Raw genomic sequence first — 19,108 nt, forward strand, 5'->3', positions numbered from 1 at the left:
TTTTTTTTCCCACTTTGATTCTTAGGAAGCCTTAATTAGACAACACTAGAGTAGAAGCATTGCTGTTCTTCACATGTAATTTCAGAGAGATGTCTGAATGACAAGTGGAAATGAAAAAAAAAAAAATCATTAGCTGGAAGGAGCGTGAGACTGGTAATTCAGTTGTTATTATGGAAGGTGAATATTGCAGTGGGTTCAGAAGCCTCAGGTGGCAGAAGGGCAGCACAGGCTCAGGGGCTGTGTGAAAACATTCCAGGTAACCTCAGAGAATTTGCTGTCTGCAAATTGCTTCCCTTCAGCAAGTATATGGTGATACTGCACCTTTGCTGTGTTTTCTGAAATGAATACAGGAAAAGCACTTACAAACCCACTATTTCTGCATGCCTGGGTTGTTGGAAAATAAGTGAGGGGAAGAAAGAGTTTTGTCCTTTTTAACTTGTCATCCTAAAGATTAGAGTCATCTTTTCAACCTCACAATCTCATAAAGCGCCTGTCTGACAAACTTAAAATAAAAGTATCTTTTATGTGGCCAAACTTGATGCCTATGACTGGAATTTGAAGCCCTTGACTTAGCTGAAATTGAAAAAATATATTAGTTGGCCAAAGGAGTCTAAAGATGGGGCTGGGCTGGAGGTGACAAAGGACACCAGGCAAGGCAAGCTGCAGGATGCATTTTTAAAATTTGAATGGCCTGTGTGGTTGGTCAAGCATAAAAATACAGTCTATCCTTCTCAGGATGGCCTTCACAGCTAAAGCTGCTATTTCCACGTGGAGAGCTGTGCCACAGGTCCCCGACCTTGTCAGCTCTCATAAGACTCGGGGGCTGTGCATACGTGAGCAGCACAGCTCTGAGGAAGCTGAGGAAACTGAGGAAACCCCAAATCTGCATCTGGGATTTGCTCCTGCCCCGTGCTCAGCCACTGCCCCACGAGGAGTCCACAGCCACCACGCTGTGAGCTGGAGCTTGCTGGGGAACTAAGGCTTGGCCCCAGTCCTAGCTAAGGATTAGTGCAATAATAACTGGAATTTGTGATATCTTCCAGGCAAAAGCCCAAAGTGGAGTTGCAGGGATGTGGTGGAGTTTTCAGACTGGGCTGCACCAGCCCAAACAGGCTGGAGCATCCTCCTGCCCCATGCCAGGGCTGAGCTGGACCTCGCTGCTACAAACCTCAGCTCAGCCCATGGCAGGTCATTAAATCCCTGTAATTCCATCATCTCCACGAGTCCGATGTGATCACACTCTGCCAATTAAAAATGCATCTTGTTTTCCTGAGATAATTCATTTTTTGACATCCCTTCCTCAGACCAGTGCCACATTTGATTACAGAAGTGGCTACACTTCTGTGCTGGACATTTCTTGGTTATAAAACTGTAGATGCATGGAAAAGTAAGGATATCTCTTCAGGTCAGGGCTCCTGCACCAAGTCTGGGTCAACAGATGCTGTGTCAAGTCTCTGCTATCCCCAGAGGAGATGTCATTGTTTCTCAGCCAGCACATTTCAATAATTCATGACACAACTGGACAGGAAGGGAAACGGAGGTGACAGTGACTTAAATCTTATTTGCTGAAGAAGCAAATTGTTCTCCTCACATCCTTCGTCCTTATGCCATGACAGCAAAGCATCAGCACCCTGTCCAGAATTCCTCTGTGTACAAAACGACAGCCATGAAGTCTTTTTTCCCTTCTGGGAAGATCCCAGCTCAGGGAGGAGCTGGAGCTGCTGGAGGAGCCCAGAGGAGGCTCCAGGGGATCAGAGGATGGAGCAGCTCTGCTGGCAGGAAAGGCTGGCACAGCTGGGATTGTTCACCTGGGCAGGAGAAGCTTTGAGGGGAGCTCAGGGTGGCCTTGCAGGGCCGGAAGGGGCTGCAGGAAACATGGAGAGAGACAATTGCCAAGGGATGAGGGACAGGGAATGGGTTTAAACTGCCAGAGGGCAGGGCTGGATGCGAGATTGGGAATAAATCATTCCCTGGGAGGGTGGCACAGGGTGCCCAGAACATCTGGGCTGCCCAGAACATCTGGGGCTGCCCCTGGATCCCTGGCAGTGCCCAAGGTTGGATACTGGGGCTGGAGCAGCCTGGGATGGTGGGAGGTGTACTTACCATAGCAAGGGTGGCACTGGGTGGTATTTAAGATCCCTTTCCACCCAAATCAGTCTGTGGTGCTATGATTGACTCTTAAATCAACACTCCACTGTGGCTCTGAGACAAAGTCATCTCTGGTAAAATCTGTCTTCAACTTTGAGACACAGGGACCTAATGCACACTTTATTATAACAAACACTTCAGTGTTCTTTGGGATGCTGAAAGATAATACAGGTAAAAAAGGAACTTAGAGGAATTCTGCTCAGCCTTAATTACACCACACATCTCTAATGCTGCCATCAGCTGGAGCCAGATCCAATAAAACCTCCATCCGGCTCCTGCACAGCGACCTACGCGAACCTGACTCTTTCCCTGGGCTTCCAGCCCAGAAACGGGATGCAGTTTTTATTTGAGCCATAACGCCTCAACTTTCCCCGGCAGCGCATCCACCCTGAGCGGGTGCGTCCAGCGGGGCTCTCGGGGGAGCCGCGGCCGCCGCCGGCGGAGCATCCCCGGCGCCGGCGGGCCGGGCTGGGTCCGGAGGGGCTGTACCGGGCTGGGCTGTACCGGGCTGGGTCCGGAGGGGCTGTACCGGGCTGGGCTGTGCCGGGCTGTGCCGGGCTGGGCTGTTCCGAGCGGTGGGCGGGAGATCGGCCGGGCCCGCCCCGCCGCCGGGAGCGCGGCCAGCGCCGCTCCGGCAGAGGCGCCGGGAGCCGCAGGATTACGGCGCTGGCACCGCGGGCGAGGACGGCGCTGCGGCGGCTGGAACGGCTCGGCTGCAGGTGGGCAACTTCGGGCAACAAAGTTGGGCAGCGCCGAGCCCCACGCATCCCTCGCGGGGGATGGAGCGGGCGAGCGGCACCGGGGACGCGGAGACCGCTCGGGGATGCAGCGACAGGCACGGGCGCTCGGTACAGCCGCTGCCCGCTCGGGTGATGCTGGCAGGTGGCATTTGCGGGGTTCCTCGGCCACCTGCAGGGAGCTGCTGTCCCCCCAGCCCGCCTGTCCCCGGGGCTCCGCCCGTGGCTCCGCCAGGGCCGGGGATGCGCTCCGGGTCCGGCGGTGCCGGAGCGTGCGGCTGCCGCCCGTCTGAGCCGTGCCGCGGGGTTTGCGCTTTTCTTCCCCCGTAGGATCCTTCTTGAGCCTGGAGTTGCTCAAGTTGTAAAGCTGGGCGGCTCTGGGTTTGCTTTTAATTAAGCGCTAATTGTCTCGAATGAGCGAAGGCGCGCACGGCAGCTCGCCCCCATCTCTGGTACCGCTGCTTTGAAACAGCGCACCACGCCGGTGCCCGCTCGCCGAAAAGCTTTTTCCTTTCCGTCTCCAATGAGAATCTCGCTCTTTCTGCACGTCCCCCGCGGCCGTTCGGCTTTGAGCGAGTCGTGGGCACGGCGGAACTTCGCGGAGAGCCGCGGCCGAGCGCAGCGGGGCTGGGCACAGCCGCTCCCGCAGCGGCGCTCGCCCGCTCCGCTGTCCTTCCCCGCCGCTCAGCTGCCTTCTCCGGGACTGGATAGCTCCTGCCTGGCTGGGGGCGAGCCGCTGGTGTCCCCAGCGTGCCGTGGTGTGTCACCTTGCTGGCAGCCCAGCGGTGTGCCTGCTGGGATTAACCCAAATCCAAGCACCGTCTTGTTGGATGCGTCGGAGGGAGATCAGCCCGTTCCCGCTGGGGATGCGGGAATAGCCTTGGGTGGGAACTGGTTAGTTAGGTTTACCTTATTGCTGCCATTGACACAATACAGGAATCAATACTGATTTTTAGCTGTCGTGTTTTACACGGGGGGAATAATGTCAGTATGGAGTGCAAAAATCAAAACCAAGCCCATAAGGACAAGAAACTCTCCAAAGTATTGACCGCTGTATTTGGAAAGAGAAACTTGAGCTCCAGCTTAAGCTGCATGCTAGGCTTGTTCAGTGGTGTAATTTTTAGATGTATATGGGAAATTATGAGCAAAATACTAAAATCAGGAATGGAAACACTGAACTTGTGGAAGCGTGTTACTACCCGTGTGGAATTGTTCCAGAAAGTTGTTTATCATGCAAGAGACTTCCCATAGTAATCTGGCAAATGCATTTGTGGAAGCATTTGGGGGGGAAGGATTGGTGAAGGTGCTTAACTCTTGCCAAAACCCACTTGGTGTTGGGGCTGCACTAAAGGCACAGGGCACTGTGAGCTCTGTCCTGCCTCCCTGGCTCTTCCCAGGGCTCCCAAAGATCCGTGGGACTCCTGCTTCTGTCTCTTAGTCCTTGCACGGCAGGGGATGCTTGGGCTGCAGGCTTGGCGCTGGAAGCAGTGCTGTTTTCTGGAATAAAGCAGTGGGAGGTGCTGCACAGGGTCTGCGAGCTGCCAATGGCTGTGGGGTTTTTCCAGAGTGGGTTTTCGTGGATGTCGCCTCAGTGAATGGAACAGGTAGGGGCTGTCTAGCTGATCTTGCTGCTTGTTTATTTTTTCTGTGTTAAGAAAGTTAAACCACTGGATTTTGGGGGCGTTTGGAGCTGCTGTGGGGTGGTGGCAAGCTCTGGTGGTGACTCCTGTGGTGCTGGTGCCCTAAGTTGGGGTCTTGTCCAGAAATCTGAGCATGCACGCAGCTGGCTGCAAACCCCTGAGCTGGATGTGAAATACAAACTTACCTAAACACAACTTGTTCTTTAAATCCCTAAAATCACATCACCGTAGCTAAGGAGCAATGCCATATTTTCCTGTCACTTTCCTATAACGCTTCTGAAGTTTCCACCCACAAACAAATGCTTCCAACCACTTGTGCAGGGGTGGTGGTTTTTGGTTGTTTGTTTTTTTCTGAGCTAGCTTCACTGTCTTTGATGTTGTTTATGTTTATGTTCTTTGTGGTGTTTCTTGTGGGAATTTTCCCATTGCAATACCATAAGAACTATCTTAATGTTGTTGTGATACAGCAGCGGGAGGTTTCTGCAAATAGATTCAATCTTTTTACTGTTCTTCCTGGAAGAGGCTGAGTCTTGCAAGTGACACAAGCCAGTGGTTTTATATGTATGGAAGGGATCATCAGGATTTACTCTGATACCAGAAGACACAGATTAACTGCAGTCTGCAAAGAAGATTTTTTGTGTATTCACAGTGCTGTGAGGAGTTTGAGGAGCCAGCAAACCTGCAGAGACCGGGAAGTGATCATTGATGAGGAGTGACTGGGGCTGGAGGTGAGCATCCCCCTGGCTTTGGATGACCTGGGAAATAATTAAAAGCCTGGTCTTGGTTTACTAGAAAATCAAGGAAAATGGGAAGTTTGTTCATCTGTAAAGTAAAAATTAGTCCTTCTTGGTGCTCAGCTTGGAGCTAGGTCTGTCTTGTTGTGCTGTCAGATCCATAAACTCCCAGTTCATGTTGGGAGCAAAGGATTAGAGTCCCCTGGGATGCATGCACACATTGAGCACTACTGGAGTTACGACTGATGAGAAATGCCTTTTTCAAGGGACCTGTGTGATGCAAGCATTGCTTGAGCTCCTGTTGTGCATGGGAGCTGTCCAAATGGTTTAAAAGGCAGGATACTCAGAAATTAACTTTGTTTGAAGAAGCTTAGGAACCTAATGCTTTGGTTCTTCAAAACTTTGAAGAATGAACTTCTCTTGGTGCTCTGTTGCTGCTGTCTTTAAAATATATCTGCAGTGACAGCAATACCTGCTTCAGGTATTTTTTGGTTGGTTTTGAAGCTCTACAGCTGAAGTTTCCCTCTCTCAGCCAAACCAGGAATAGTTCAGTCAGAGATTAGCCCATTGAAAAACAACTGGAATGCAGAAAAATGCAATGGGAAGAGCTGTAGTTCCCTCCTGTGCAACATCTCCACCTTTGATTTAGGGAAGCTGTTTAGAATTGTAGCCCAAACTTTTCAGTGGAGATTTGATGGTCCACATTTTGTAGCATGTGGTGTAGGAAAATAAATTGCAGGGGAAAAAAAAAAATTAAATAATTATCAGTGATACCTTGTAATGTGCTTTGACCCAGGGAAGGATTAGGTAAAGGCTGGAGGTTGGCATAAGCTGAGAAATTTCTGATTTTCTGATCCAGACCTCAAAAAGCCACACAGTTCTCTGGTCTGCTGAGACAGATGAAAACCAGATGAGAGCTGATGGCCTTTTAAACAGAAGTGTACCCAGGAGAGCACTGTTGGGGAAACAAGAGTTGGAAGGGGTGGGAAAACCTTTGAGCTTTGACTACAGTCAACTGAAATTTACTATATATTGATTTATTTTTTTTAGTGTGCTGTCTAATACAAAGAAAAGACTTAATACAGAGTGAGAGGAAGTGGCAGGAGTTCAAAAATCTTATGGATTCTCAGTCTTCTTGATTGAAAGATGGTGGGCAGCTGATGAAATAATGGAGTTAGTTGGTATTTTATTAGTGTAAAGTTAAAATCTGCATGTTGAAATTTGGTGTGAGAAAATACCAATTAAAATGCAGGTCATAGTGTTTACAGAACTGGCTTTATTTTTAAAGAGCAGATAGTTTTATACCCCTAAAGTTTCACTTTTTAAGTGTAATAAAGTATAATAATATTCCTTAAAGTAAGTAATACTTTCATTTGGCACAGCTGATGTGGGAATTTTCCCCAGATTATAACATCCAGGTATTTTTCTCTTGAAAAATTTATCTTTTAATTAATGTAAAGTATAATTAATTAGCTGGCAGAGGTGTTGCACTTCCAGCTGGGGGAAGCAGCAGTGGGAGCTACTGAAGTTGTGCTCAGCCCGTGCTCTTCTGGAGAAACCCATTTAATGGGAACAGCCAGGATTTGAAACCTGGACATGTATTTTAGTGTTTTCTTAATCCTGATTGCACACAGAGGGAACTTTATCTGTGTTTGGCTGACTCATGAAACGCTTAAAATCTGGACTGCAGAGCTGCCAGGCTGGGGGGGAGCTCCCAGAAAATGAACTGTGAGCTGTGAAAGGCTTTGGAGTGAGTGGTAATAGGAGGAGAAAAGCAGAGTGACCAGACTTGTCCTGGGGGTTCTTTTTGTCAGGCAGTTCTTGGTTGCTGGCAAATACAAATAATGCATTTCTGAGCTGCAGTTTGAAGGGGAAGCGCTGCCTGTGATGGAAGGAGCTGGAAAAAAAATCTCTGTGCAAGGGAAATCTGACTTAAAGACAGTGGCACCAACCTCCCTGAGACCCTGGGGACCCTTGTGCTCCCCGAAATCTGCAGTTCCAGGGTGGAGCAGGGCTCAGCAGGGGTCTGAGCAGCTCTCAGCTTTCCTGAGCCCAGCTTATTGCAGAACCAGTCCAGCTAAACTGGTTCATCTGTCACAGATTAGTCCCTCCACACTGGGTTTAAAGGAAGAAAATGAAATAAAGTAGTTTTTAACCCTTGTAAGTCCCTTGTGTAGTGCACAAAGGAAGCTTTGCAGTCCAGAGCTGTTCTGTCTGAGGGGTGATGGACACAGCACTGCAAGCTACCATTCCTATAGATCTATCCCTATAGATCTATCCCTATAGATCTATTTCTCTATCCTTTCCCCTTGGTTTTGAGATACGTGGTTGAGGAAAGACACATTTGTGCACTCAATTTAAACAGAGAAGTGAGAAATCTTGAATTTGACTGTAGCTTTGAAAAAGTGGTTTGAGCCTTGTTGAAACATTAAGGTTAAATCCAGATTCTTTTTCCACCAACATTTACAAGTAGTAATGAGCTACCCTGGTATTAACTATTCTAAAAACTCTCACTATTCCTGTTTTTTTTACTGACTCTGTAAAAAAAAAAAACATCCTACTGCTTTCCTAGCGCTGCTGAAATCACAGTGCCATGCTCCTGATGTGGGAAGCATATTTCACTTCAATAGGCCTTGACAATTCTGAAGAGTATTACTGCTCAACATGCTCAGGCCTTTTGTGAAATGTAAAATATAATAAATTACAGCTGTTTGTCGATGTAAACCTCTCATTGGAGTAAACTAGTGGGGAAAATCAACTGGTTTTCCACAGGCTGGCTTAATGTGAAGCATGTCCAGCATTCCTTTTGCTTGTGCTGAGGTCAGGACAGTAATTTCCAGTGTACTGCAGTACTTGACTACATAAGGAGCAATTCCTGTCTAATCCAATCCAGGGTGGATCAGTAAATGATAAATTCTGTTTAGCTTGCAAGCATACAGATTTTCATAGTTCATTTGCAGAAGGATCACGCATCTCTGCATTTGAAGACATTCCATTTGTTGAAGTTGGCATCTCTTAGCATTCCTGGTGAAATGTGCAAGATGAAAAATATTGTTCTAATGACTTATTACTGTGGAGTGTTTTACAGGGGGAAACCAGCAAATTCAGCTGGTACGGTTGTTGCAGGAACCACTGTTTATTCCCCTGGATATTGCAAAATACTTTAATTTTATCTTGCCTCCTTAAAGCTCTGTGCAGTCACCTGGATGTGTCTGTCCCACTTGTCCTGCTGCTTGAGGATAGTTGGACTGTAAACCCATAAAAGCAGGGTCTGGTTTTGCCAGACGGGGGGAGATACTTGATTTTTGTGAGATGCTGGAGCAGGTAGTAGCCCTTGGTGTGGTGCAGTTTTCACACCAAAATCTCATCACTAAAATATCAGCACTGCTGTGATGACTTTTTCTTTGTTTAATGGGAATTTTTTGGTGCCTGCTGCTGCAAATGTGGTGCAGGTTGTTGTGTGGGCAAAGCAGAGTGGGAGGAGAGCTCTCTGCAGCACCCTGGGTAATTTAACATCTCAGCCCAGTGTGCTGGTGTAGGTTGTAAATGACAATAAAAAGAAAAGGCTGTATATGCATGTTTGCTTTGCCAGGGTAATTTATAAAGCAGGGTGTAATTGGGAACATTTCTGCCAGGTCACTGCTTGACCACCAGCACCTCTTTACCTCTGAAGTTTGTGTGCTCAAGCACAGGCTGCAGGACAATTAAATAATAACAGTGACCTTTTTTACACTTTCTAAAAACAAATGCTCTAAGGAAACAGGATGAAGGACCATTAGCATCTACCCTGACATAGGTGCTTTCCTTTGCACTGCTAAATCAGTTCTTAATTCAGTTTTCTCTGACTTAAGGTCAGTAGAAGACCCCAGGTTTCTATGGTTTGCAGTCCTTCAAGTGCATCAGTTGAGCATTTAAGAGCATGTTTTTAGCAGTGTGCACTTCCTTTGGATAAAGATTTATTGATGCTGCAGAGCTGTTATGTTTGTGTGTTTGTTAGTGGTGTATGAAAAGCATCTGTTTGCACTCTGAGCTTTCCACCCCACAGAAAATGTTTTGTTGTTTTAGACTCAAGATCTTGTCATTGATCCTAAGAGAAGGAAGATTTACCTTGATTTACTTTGATTTACTTGTCCCTAATGACTTTCTGAAAAAAAAGGTAGAGGTAGGCTGGCTAAATTCATGCTGAAAACTTTTAGTTTTGTGTGTTGGAGTTGAATTCCAGTTTTCCTGGACTTGTGTTAGTGCAGGGCTGCATTCACAGCCCCCAGGAGTTGTGTGCCATGCCTGCCTGCCTGTGGGGAAATGCACTTAAATGGGTTTTCATCCTTCTGGACAAGATGAGGGGCAGCAGCTGCTCATGTGTAACCCTTTCCCATTCTTGGGCATTGACTTCTTTCCTACTCTTGACTTAGCTTTCATCCTAGAAGGAGCTAAATTAATATAAACCAGAGTTGTTTTCCTCTTCCCCCCCATTTTTGAGGGGCTCTCACAGCACTTTTCCTCTCGTTGATTGTCACATCTTTCCTGGTCTAAAAATCCTGTTGAAATTATAGTGGAAAAAGCAGTGAAGCCTTACACAGAGCTGGCAAACTCTTTGTAGAATCAAATGCAGCTGTTGAATTGGCTGCATACACATGGTAGTTTTCCTTTTAGTGGTGGAGCTTAATCTGGTTACAGATCTTGCAGTTTTTCAATTTCTCACTATAATTTTTGTAGCTATTTGATTTTGAATCTCGCATTGACTATTTTTCGCTATTGTATTGCTGAAGAAAATAAAAATTGCTGTGGCCCTGGTGAAGAGCAGTGTTTCTAATGCTTTAAAAGCTGTAGTTTGTAGTCTCTTGGAACATCTCTTTTCCTCAATAAGCTTAAAATGCAAACAGAGGAGGTGTTACATCTAACAGTGCTGTTCTTCTGCAACTGTTAAATGAAGGATAATTAGAGTTTCATGCCCTCTGCTCCTGGGATAGGAGATTGTGGATTTTGCTTGGCACTTTTTTCTGCAGCACATTCTTCCCTGCCACAGAGCTGTGATTCACACACTGAAATCCTGAGATGAGACAGTCCCAGCCTTCCACCAGGTGCACTTGGAGACTGGAAAGTCACTCTGCAGATCTGTCCTCCTACAAAACATCTGCAATAAGCTGGACCTTGGTGAGGAAGGCCCCATCCTCTTCAGAGGCAGAGCCCTGCAGAGAGGAGTGATGCCAGCCCTGGGGTGTTTGCTGAGCCCTGACTGCTGAGTGACACCCTGCAGGTTGGTGATGGCATTTGGTGCCCCTCCAGAAGGCACTGAGGTGAAAAAAGGACTTCTCCAAGCTTTTTACCTCGCTCTCTTCAACACCTGCCAAAGAGGACTGGAACATCTCTCTCCTGTTTGTTACTCACTCAGTTCCCAGCTTGGATGGAATTTAATCAAGCCTGTTGGAAGTCCTTAAGGCTTTAACCTGGTCCCTGTCCTGTCCCATAAATACCCTTGATGAGGCCCATTGTGGGGTGATAGGTTTCTTTCCAGGTTTATTTCCAGATGAAGAACCTGAACAACCCTCAGGAGGTGTGTTTGGTGACTGGAATGGCTGCAGAGCTTAAAATCCTTTCTAAAGCTCTTCTGCTTTCAAAAGTACCTCCCCAAAGCAGCTTCTTCATAGTCAGGCTCCACTCAGAAATGTGAAATAATCTCTGTCTCAGAAGCTGGTTTGGAGCTTCTGTGCCATTTCCAAGTCATGCAAGGGAAACATCAAGGAAAGTAAACATGGAACTCATCTCCTCTACTAAACCATACCTGACGTTTCCTGGACAGATTTTCTTTGGATGGGGACTTGGATTTTTTGCTTCTTTCCTTGGTCAGAGGGCAGAATGACTTCTGGAGTGTCTGTCCCAGGCGTAACTTAACCTGAGCACTGTTTGCCATCACTTGCTGGATGTTCTCCAGAGTTGAGAAAGTTGCATAAGCTCCTTATCAGGAGCTGAGCAGCTTAAGGAAGTTGCAGAGCTCCACCACCTTGTGCTTCTCCTGTTGATCTGTTTTAACACAGTCCTCTCTTCCACCAGCATCTGAGCATCCTGATGGTGCAGATTTTGATAACCTGCTCAGTCATCTCCTCCTGCCTCTGCATCCTGAGAGAACAAAAAGCTCCCAGACCTTTGTGTAGTTGTGGATACAGAATAAAAACACAGGAGTAAAATGTGTGAAACAGATAGAAAACTGTGCTGGAGTTTGGGATGAAATCTGGAGTTTTCTCCAGTCTGTTCTCCTTCTGGGATGGATTCTTGATTACTTCATGCAGAATAGGCATCAGTTCTGATCTGGGTCATTGAATGTCTTTAATTCCTCACCTGGTACCTGCTGCCTTTTTGAGAAGCTTGGGCATTGTCACAGTAGGTGTTCCCAGCCTGAAAAATTACATGTCCCATACTTATAAATCCCTAATGACATAGACATACTTCTAGTGCCCAAGGGTGTTCTCTGTCCAGGAGAAAATAGTCCAGAGTGACTTTTTTTAAGATAACTGGGCTTGGAGTTTTTATTTGGAGCATACAACAACACCCTGAACATAAAAATGATTTTTTTTTCCCTGCAGTTAACCTAGCAAAACAAGCAGAAGAAAAAAAGTCTCCTCTGTCCTGATGCCTCTTTACACTATTGTAAGAAGGGCCATCTTCTCCAGCCCTTGGCTCCCTGCAGCAGGGAGAGAGGAATCAGCAGTTCCTCTGTATTTTCAGAAAAATTTGAAGTGCATTATTTCCCAGAATAAGCACTGGAGACAGTTAAGTGCCTGTAATTCTAATGCAAATTTCTTTTAATTCTAGATTGGTAAAGATCCACATTTTTCTTTTCCAAAAGGCTCAGCAGCTTGTCCAATAAACCTAATTAAAGGTGGTAATGGACATTCCATTCTCAGATTGATTTATTCCTATGCAAAGTGATTTTAACTGCTTAAATGGCACCTGTGCAGAGGGGTTGACATACAAGCAGGGATGGCAGCAGAGAGCTGGTGTGGTTTTCTTACTTTCACAAAAGAAACGTTAATGTTGCGCTGGTGGAAAACACATTTACTCTTTCCTTTTGTAAAGTTTAACTCACAGTGAACTTACAGAGAATCCCAGGATGGTTTGGGTTGGAAGGGACCTTAAAGGTCATTCCACACCCATCCATGAGAAACTTTCCACTGTGCCAGGCTGCTCCAAGCCCTGTCCAGCCTGGCCTTGGGCACTGCCAGGGATCCAGGGGCAGCCACAGCTGCTCTGGGCACCTGTCCCGATGCTGATTTATTAAAAAAATATGGATATTGATCTAGTACCAATATCCAACTGTGACGGACAAAAACTCTCTAACAGTTTAAAGTTAGAAAAGTGTGTGTTTATTGTGTGTGGGATAGCTCCCAAATCCACACCGTGCCTTCCAGGTGATTACAGAGTCTTTTTATCCATACAAGTATTGAATACACAAAATACAAATCCATATTTATCATTTTGGTACATCCCATTCCCCACATCGTATGCTAATCACTCCAAAATCTATTCAGCATGTGTGGTTTGTTCCTTGAAATGGGTCGGTGTCCCTTCCATGGGGAGGGGTCCCAAAATGAGGAAGTCAATGAAGTCTTCCTCCTTCTGACCTTTCTACCTTTTCAATGCCAATCTGACAAATGAACTCTTGGTGGAACTCCCATTCCTTGTCTTCAATTGGTTTCAGAACAGAGGAGCCCCACAATTGTCTTATGTTCCTAAAAGCTATTTGGCAGTTTCTATAAACCCAGCTAACTAAACATGGTGCTGACAAGCAATCAATTATTAGTTAACTACTAACTCTTAACTTCATCAAGGCCTACTCATTTATTTTAATTAACTCTAGTAAGGCTTATCTCTAACTAAAATCTTATCTCCTCTAAAATCTCTAAATTCTTAAAAATTTATATTTCAGTGCAGTTCTGGGCACACTTGTTATTTATCTGGTTTTCTGCAAACTCTCCTGTGGGATGCATTATTCTGATAAATTCCACGATTTCTCTTTATATTATGTGGAGGATTTCTAAAAAATCCAGCCCTTTGTTTTATATATCTGAGAGTTTCCTGACTAAAAGGGTTTGGTACTTCTAAAAAGGGTTTGGTACTTCTAGAAACAAAATCCCAGCAAGGCTTTATCATCAATTGGCAAAGCTCTCTGAATGTGCTCTTCCTCTCCACAATGTCCAGTATATGGAGATCCAATTAGTATTATAGGAAAGTGAAAGAAGTCTTGAAAGTCTCCTTTAATATTAGGCTTTGAAAAATCCTGCTTCTCTGATTCATTGTGGTCAGGTGAATTTAATGGTCTGCTTAGTCAAAAAAAGAAAAAAAGCTAAAGGCTCTAAAAGCCTTTGTAGAATTAAAATTCTTTTTATGAGTTAAAAACACACATTGCAGGCACAGCTTCAAGTACTCTTGTGCAAGGTTTTTGTGTAGATGAGTTTATACTTTGTTCTTGTGTTAATGGCATCACTTCAAGCCAGGCACAATGTGTTCTTCAAGGCTCTGATTTTCACCTTCACTCCTCTACAGTGAAGGATTCAGAGGTGTCCCAAATATTTTAGGAGCTGCAGCCTCTTCCAGGCCATGTCAAAAAGATGTGACTCCTCAAATTCCATATTCAGCTTAGAGTAATTTTTCCCTGTGAGCAGGATGAGAACCCATGCAATATATGTGACACACACAAATATCCATTCTTCAGAGAGGATCTTGGTGGTAACTCCAGCAAAATGAAATGCAGAAGATCTGGAGTTCTCTGGGAACATCTGGAAGGAGTTAAGGGGTGCTGCTGCCCCTAGATCTGAGAGGTTTAGGAAGAAGTATTAGGTAGGACTGTGCCTTAGCACAGAAAAATATAGATTTAGTGGTGGATTGAATTCATGTGGCACATCTCTAGTCTATGTTTCTAAAGGATATCTTCTGGCCTCTTCCTTCCTTTGCTGGCTCAAAACACAGCCCTGCTGTTAAACCATATAAACAGTTTCCACTCTGTGCTTTAAATCAAGGTGCTGGTGGATCCTGCTAAAGGAAATAAAGCAGCTTTGTGTGCCTGTAGCCCAGTGCAGAAGGGCTGAGCTCTCTGGTTCAGTGGCTTTATTGGTTTTTAAAGAATTATGAATTTAGTTTGAGGTCATTTCTGGAAAAGCACTTTCTCTTGGTCTGCAGTACACGATTAATGGTGAGAGCAACGCCAAGTGCATTAAGACATGAAGTGAACCTTGGAGATCTGAGAGAAAAACAGCATCTCCTCAGGCCTGGGGCTTGCTGCTGCTTTCCTGTTAGACATGGTGCAAAAGAGTTGTTATTCTCTGAAGGAAAGTGATATTTGGGAAGTAGAGCTTTTTGGTTGGTAAAGCTCCCAGTGGAACTGTCCTGGAGTTGTGCCTCAAACTCAGTTTGGTGCTATAATTAACCTCACAACAATATTATCATCATTATTATGAGATAAAGCTCCTGGACCTCAAAATCTGAATTTGTGCTTGTTTCTCCATCCCCCTGCATGGGCTCTCTCTGCATCACCCTTCTGCAGATTTGTTTTCCTGCCAGGGCAAAATGCCAGGGCATTTTCTGTCTTGGTACTTTCAATACTTTACAAACCAATTAACCTCTCTCCCCATTGTCTTTTCCTTCCATGTGTTTCAGACCTTTGTCAGACAGAGATTTCCTCATTTGAATTTAGTTCCTAAGTCAAGAAATTGATTTTTTTTTTTTTTTAGTTCTTTAGATACTCTAAGGTTCATCACCACTGAATGTTATCTCAGTGTAGCTCTCTGCTCCTTCCAGTTTTGTTTGGGTTTTTGGTGTTTTTTTTTTTAAACCAAAGCTGTCAAACTTGCCCAGTAAAGCCAGTGGAGTCTTTATCACATCTAACTTTGTACTGATCTTTAAAGAGATCTTGTTAAGTAATTTAAATACTTGGTTGGGTTTTTTTCCCTCCCTGAAAGTGAGGCCTCATTACATGGGAAGGATAAAAGAGCTGATCCACAGCTGTTTGGCTAAAAAAGCTGGTTTTCTTTACTACTTTTAGTAGATCATCCATATATTTGCATGCATTAATCTTGGGATGGGCTGTAACATTTATCTTTTAGTGATCTGGAATTTAACATCTAATTTCTGCTTTTTCCAAATTATTGTCTTATGCTGAGACTCATTTTCCCAAAGACACAAGGAACAGAGATCCCCAAATAATAATAACTATAATATCTAGATTGTACAAAACTGAGATAAACTTCCTTTCCTTTCCATCTCAGGCTGCTGGCCTCTTCCAGCAGTGAGTTAATGAAGCAAATGTGTATCTAAACAAATGCTGGAATTAAGTGGATTAATGAAGGGGAGCAGGGATGTGAGCAGCAAAGCACAGAGAAAGTGAGGGGTGGGAGGAGGTGGCAGTGTTCGTTAAAATGAAAATAATAATTGAAAAAAAAAAACATATTCTGTGTTACTAATAATAACCATAAAATGGTTTGATTGTCTTTCTCTCCTGTCATGTGCCCTCAAATCAGCCACGCTCATCCCCTGAACATCTCTAGTGGGATTTTCATGGTCTCCTGTGGGTTTTGTTCTGCCTCCTGGTTGGGTGTTTCTTCTCTTCCAATCTCACTTTTTGATTAATATCTGTGCTGGTTTGAAATGTGGCTGAAATGCAGTATTGAAGTTCTCAGGCAATGTCTCATCGTTTCCTTTGTAAAAAAAGAAAAGAAACTTTTTCACAAAAATATTTGAGCATTTTATTCCTATTCATAAAAGAGAGGAAACTCTCTCAGGCTGAAGAACTTTTCGAGTGAAACTTCATAGACATCAATGCAGATTAAGCTGCCTTGGTCTCAAGGAAGAAGTAGAAGGGAGGGGAAAAAAATTTTGCAGAAATGGGTTCAGCTCTAACCATTCAGCTGTGACTTTGAGCTTTTCTCTCCTTTCACATCAGTGCTCTATGCTGCAGGGGATTATTTTCCTGCATGTGACTCGGAGGGAGATAATCACAGACAGGATAGATTAAGGGTACCTGTGGCCCTATCTCCCAAAGCTCAGTTCTTGCTGAAATTGGTGAATATTTCTATCAAGCTCCTCCATTCCCACTCTCTCTCTATATATATATATTTGAAAAGAATAAGAAAAAACTGGCAGACCTGTATATAAAATAAACTTCACATTTTTTCCTTTATTCCTCTAATTTGCTTCCCTGCTTGAAGCATCTATCCCATTTTTCTCTCTTGCTTGATTACTTCTTGGGAATTAATTGTTCTTTTGTGATTAAACAAGAGACAATACATCTTACCTGTTGCATGTTGGGTTGTAAACAGATGTGATGCTGGAGCACCAACTTCATGTGTCAGCTTTGGTCTGGAGAGTTTCACTGATGTTGGTCAGGAAGAAACAAATGTGTAATATAAAAATAATAAAATACCAAATTCACACCATATGTAGGATCCATTTAGGGGGCAATCATCTGCTTTTGTGTCATGTAGTGCATTTATTTGTTTGAGTTTCTGATGGATTAGACTTCCTAATGTTAAAAACCCCAAATAAAACCAACCCAGCCATCAGACATCGTCTGCAGGGCAGTGGGAAAAGGCTGTCCTGTCTTGTTCTGAGTAAATTGGCCAGAAAAGGCTGCATTAAAATTCATTATTTAAGAGTTTAAAATCTGCTATCTTGGAGGCATTTTCTATTTAAAAGCCAAGTTGAGGCCAGGGCTTTGTGGGAAGCCCCAGTTTACATGGTGGCATTTGGGTGGGAGAGGTGCAGGTTCTCATCTGCACGTCTGTTAGGAATTGTTTTTAATTTCTGTTAAGAAAAACAAATAACTGTACTACTTTTTCTAGAAAATTCCTGGCTAATGCAGTGCACAGATCATGTTTTAAGGTTGGATTGAGTGTTTTAAAGATGTGGTGGTGTATTGGGGGATCTCTTCCTATATTGGGTTGGTCGTAGGACAGAAATGACATTTAAATGGAATAAAATTTCTTGTAGATATTTGAGCATTAATGAGACTTGGGAGGAAGAAAAAGAGGCTGAGAAGGAAGAGGCTTTTCTGCCATTCTCTCTTTAGTACATATTATTAAGCTGATATATATATATATTTGTAAATATATATATGTATGTGTAGGTAGCTACACATTTTACTGTTTAACCTAAAAAGCCTCTGGAGTTTTTCAGTCCCAAAGTGTCTGACTGCTTAATTTGTCAGTTTTAAAGGTATTCAGCACAGAATGATTTTCTCATGTGTTGCAGTTTAAATTGTCAGTGTAAGGGAAGTTTAGTGGGTTGGAAATGTTGTTTCTGTCTGCTCTGATCGAGTTGGAGCCTCTCCTGCAATGAGAGGGACCAGGCAGGCTGGAGTGCTCATTTGGATGAGGATTTTTGGCACTAAAAGGGGGCTCTGAAAATCAAAGTAACTTCTTAGAAGTTAAACACAGGGCACTGCTGATGTCAATTTTGGTACATTTGGATGTTGAGAGTATCTTTGTGTTGAATTTTGCATTATTTTAATTTGCAGAGTAATACTGTCATCACTTTCTAAGTGGAGTGTCTGTGTTGCTGTTTTGTGGTGTTTAATGGGCTGTCTACGGTTGGTTTTTGTTGTCTCATTTTTTCATTTGTTTTAAATCTTTTTGTTGGGAGGGAATTGAGGACAGGCTTCACGTTTGTGTTGGATTTTTTGTTCTGTTTATTCAAGTGCTTGCTGGCCTGTTGTCATTTTGCTCCTTGGATGCCTCAGTTCAGGATCTGCTTGAATTCCACATCCTGGGATTTGCTCAGATGTAGGATCTTGTCCTACCCTGTGATTTTGAGTAGAGATATGAGGGAGAACAGCACATTCTGTTAAAAAAATATATTTGAGGAAGACAATTTTACTGTGGGCTGTGGCATCATTGGAAATTCAGCAGCCTGTAAATTTTTGATGAGGAGGAAACTGTTGACAAATTGCTGCAGGTGACCCTTGGAGCCAGGGCAGGCAGCATGGATCAGCATTCCTGGGGATCCGTGTGGGATGTGGGTGTTTAATTCCAGCTGGACACCAGAGAGGCACAGATCAACTTTGTTCTGGCCAAGGAATATCAAAGTGGAATTATGTATCCAGTGGAAAGTGCTGAGTTTTTATTGGGGCAGCCGTGCAGGATGAAAGAGGCTTTTGAAGCTGTGATTTGTGGTGGATGGCATGGAAGGTGCTTGCAGAGAAATGCTGATTTTTGTGCCCCACCAGGGACAGCTCTGTGTGCTGGTCAAGACTCCGGACTCAGGAATGAGGAATGGGTTATGCAAATACCCTGGGTTGGTCCCAGCAGGAAAAAAAGGGAATTCTGCCCCTCCCAGGTGAGCCCCACCTGCAGAGCTCCCCCAGCCCTGCCCAGCCCAGGGAGGAGCTGGAGCTGCTGGAGGAGCCCAGAGGAGGCTCCAGGGGATCAGAGGATGGAGCAGCTCTGCTGGCAGGAAAGGCTGGCACAGCTGGGATTGTTCACCTGGGCAGGAGAAGCTCTGGGGTGACCCCAGTGTGGCTTTCCAGAACCTGAAGGGGCTGCAAGGAACACAGAGAGAGACAAATGACAAGGGATGAGGGACAGGGAATGGGTTTAAACTGCCAGAGGGCAGGGCTGGATGGGATATTGGGAATAAATCCTTCCCCGGGAGGGTGGCACAGGGTGCCAGAGCAGCTGTGGCTGCCCCTGGATCCCTGGCAGTGCCCAAGGCCAGGTTGGACACTGGGGCTGGAGCAGCTGGGACAGTGGGAGGTGTCCCTGCCATGGCAGGGGTGGATTTGTGATGGTCTTTAATGTCCCACCCAACCCAAACCACTGTGATTCCAATGGTCACCCTTCTTTTCAGGGACTAAGAATTGACC

At 44.8% G+C, this 19,108-nt stretch overlaps 1 protein-coding gene across 5 annotated transcripts in view; it reads left to right on the forward strand.

The window, feature by feature from the left end:
• The first annotated feature begins 2,431 nt into the window (after positions 1-2,431).
• The window catches only part of LOC110475079 (contactin-3), a 103,688-nt gene continuing 87,011 nt past the window's right edge, over positions 2,432-19,108 (forward strand). For 2 of the 5 annotated variants that reach the window (XM_021538960.4, XM_085590292.1), the window contains exon 1: positions 2,711-2,867. The gene's annotated coding sequence lies outside the window, so the exon portion shown is untranslated. Of the gene's footprint in view, positions 2,545-2,710; positions 2,868-5,174; positions 5,254-19,108 lie in introns of those variants that run through there. The other 3 variants (XM_085590290.1, XM_077786187.2, XM_085590291.1) reach the window with 3 other exon arrangements.

This window comes from Lonchura striata, chromosome 12 (assembly GCF_050655825.1).
Source record: "Lonchura striata isolate lonStrDom1 chromosome 12, ASM5065582v1, whole genome shotgun sequence".
Taxonomy (NCBI): Eukaryota; Metazoa; Chordata; class Aves; order Passeriformes; family Estrildidae; genus Lonchura; species Lonchura striata.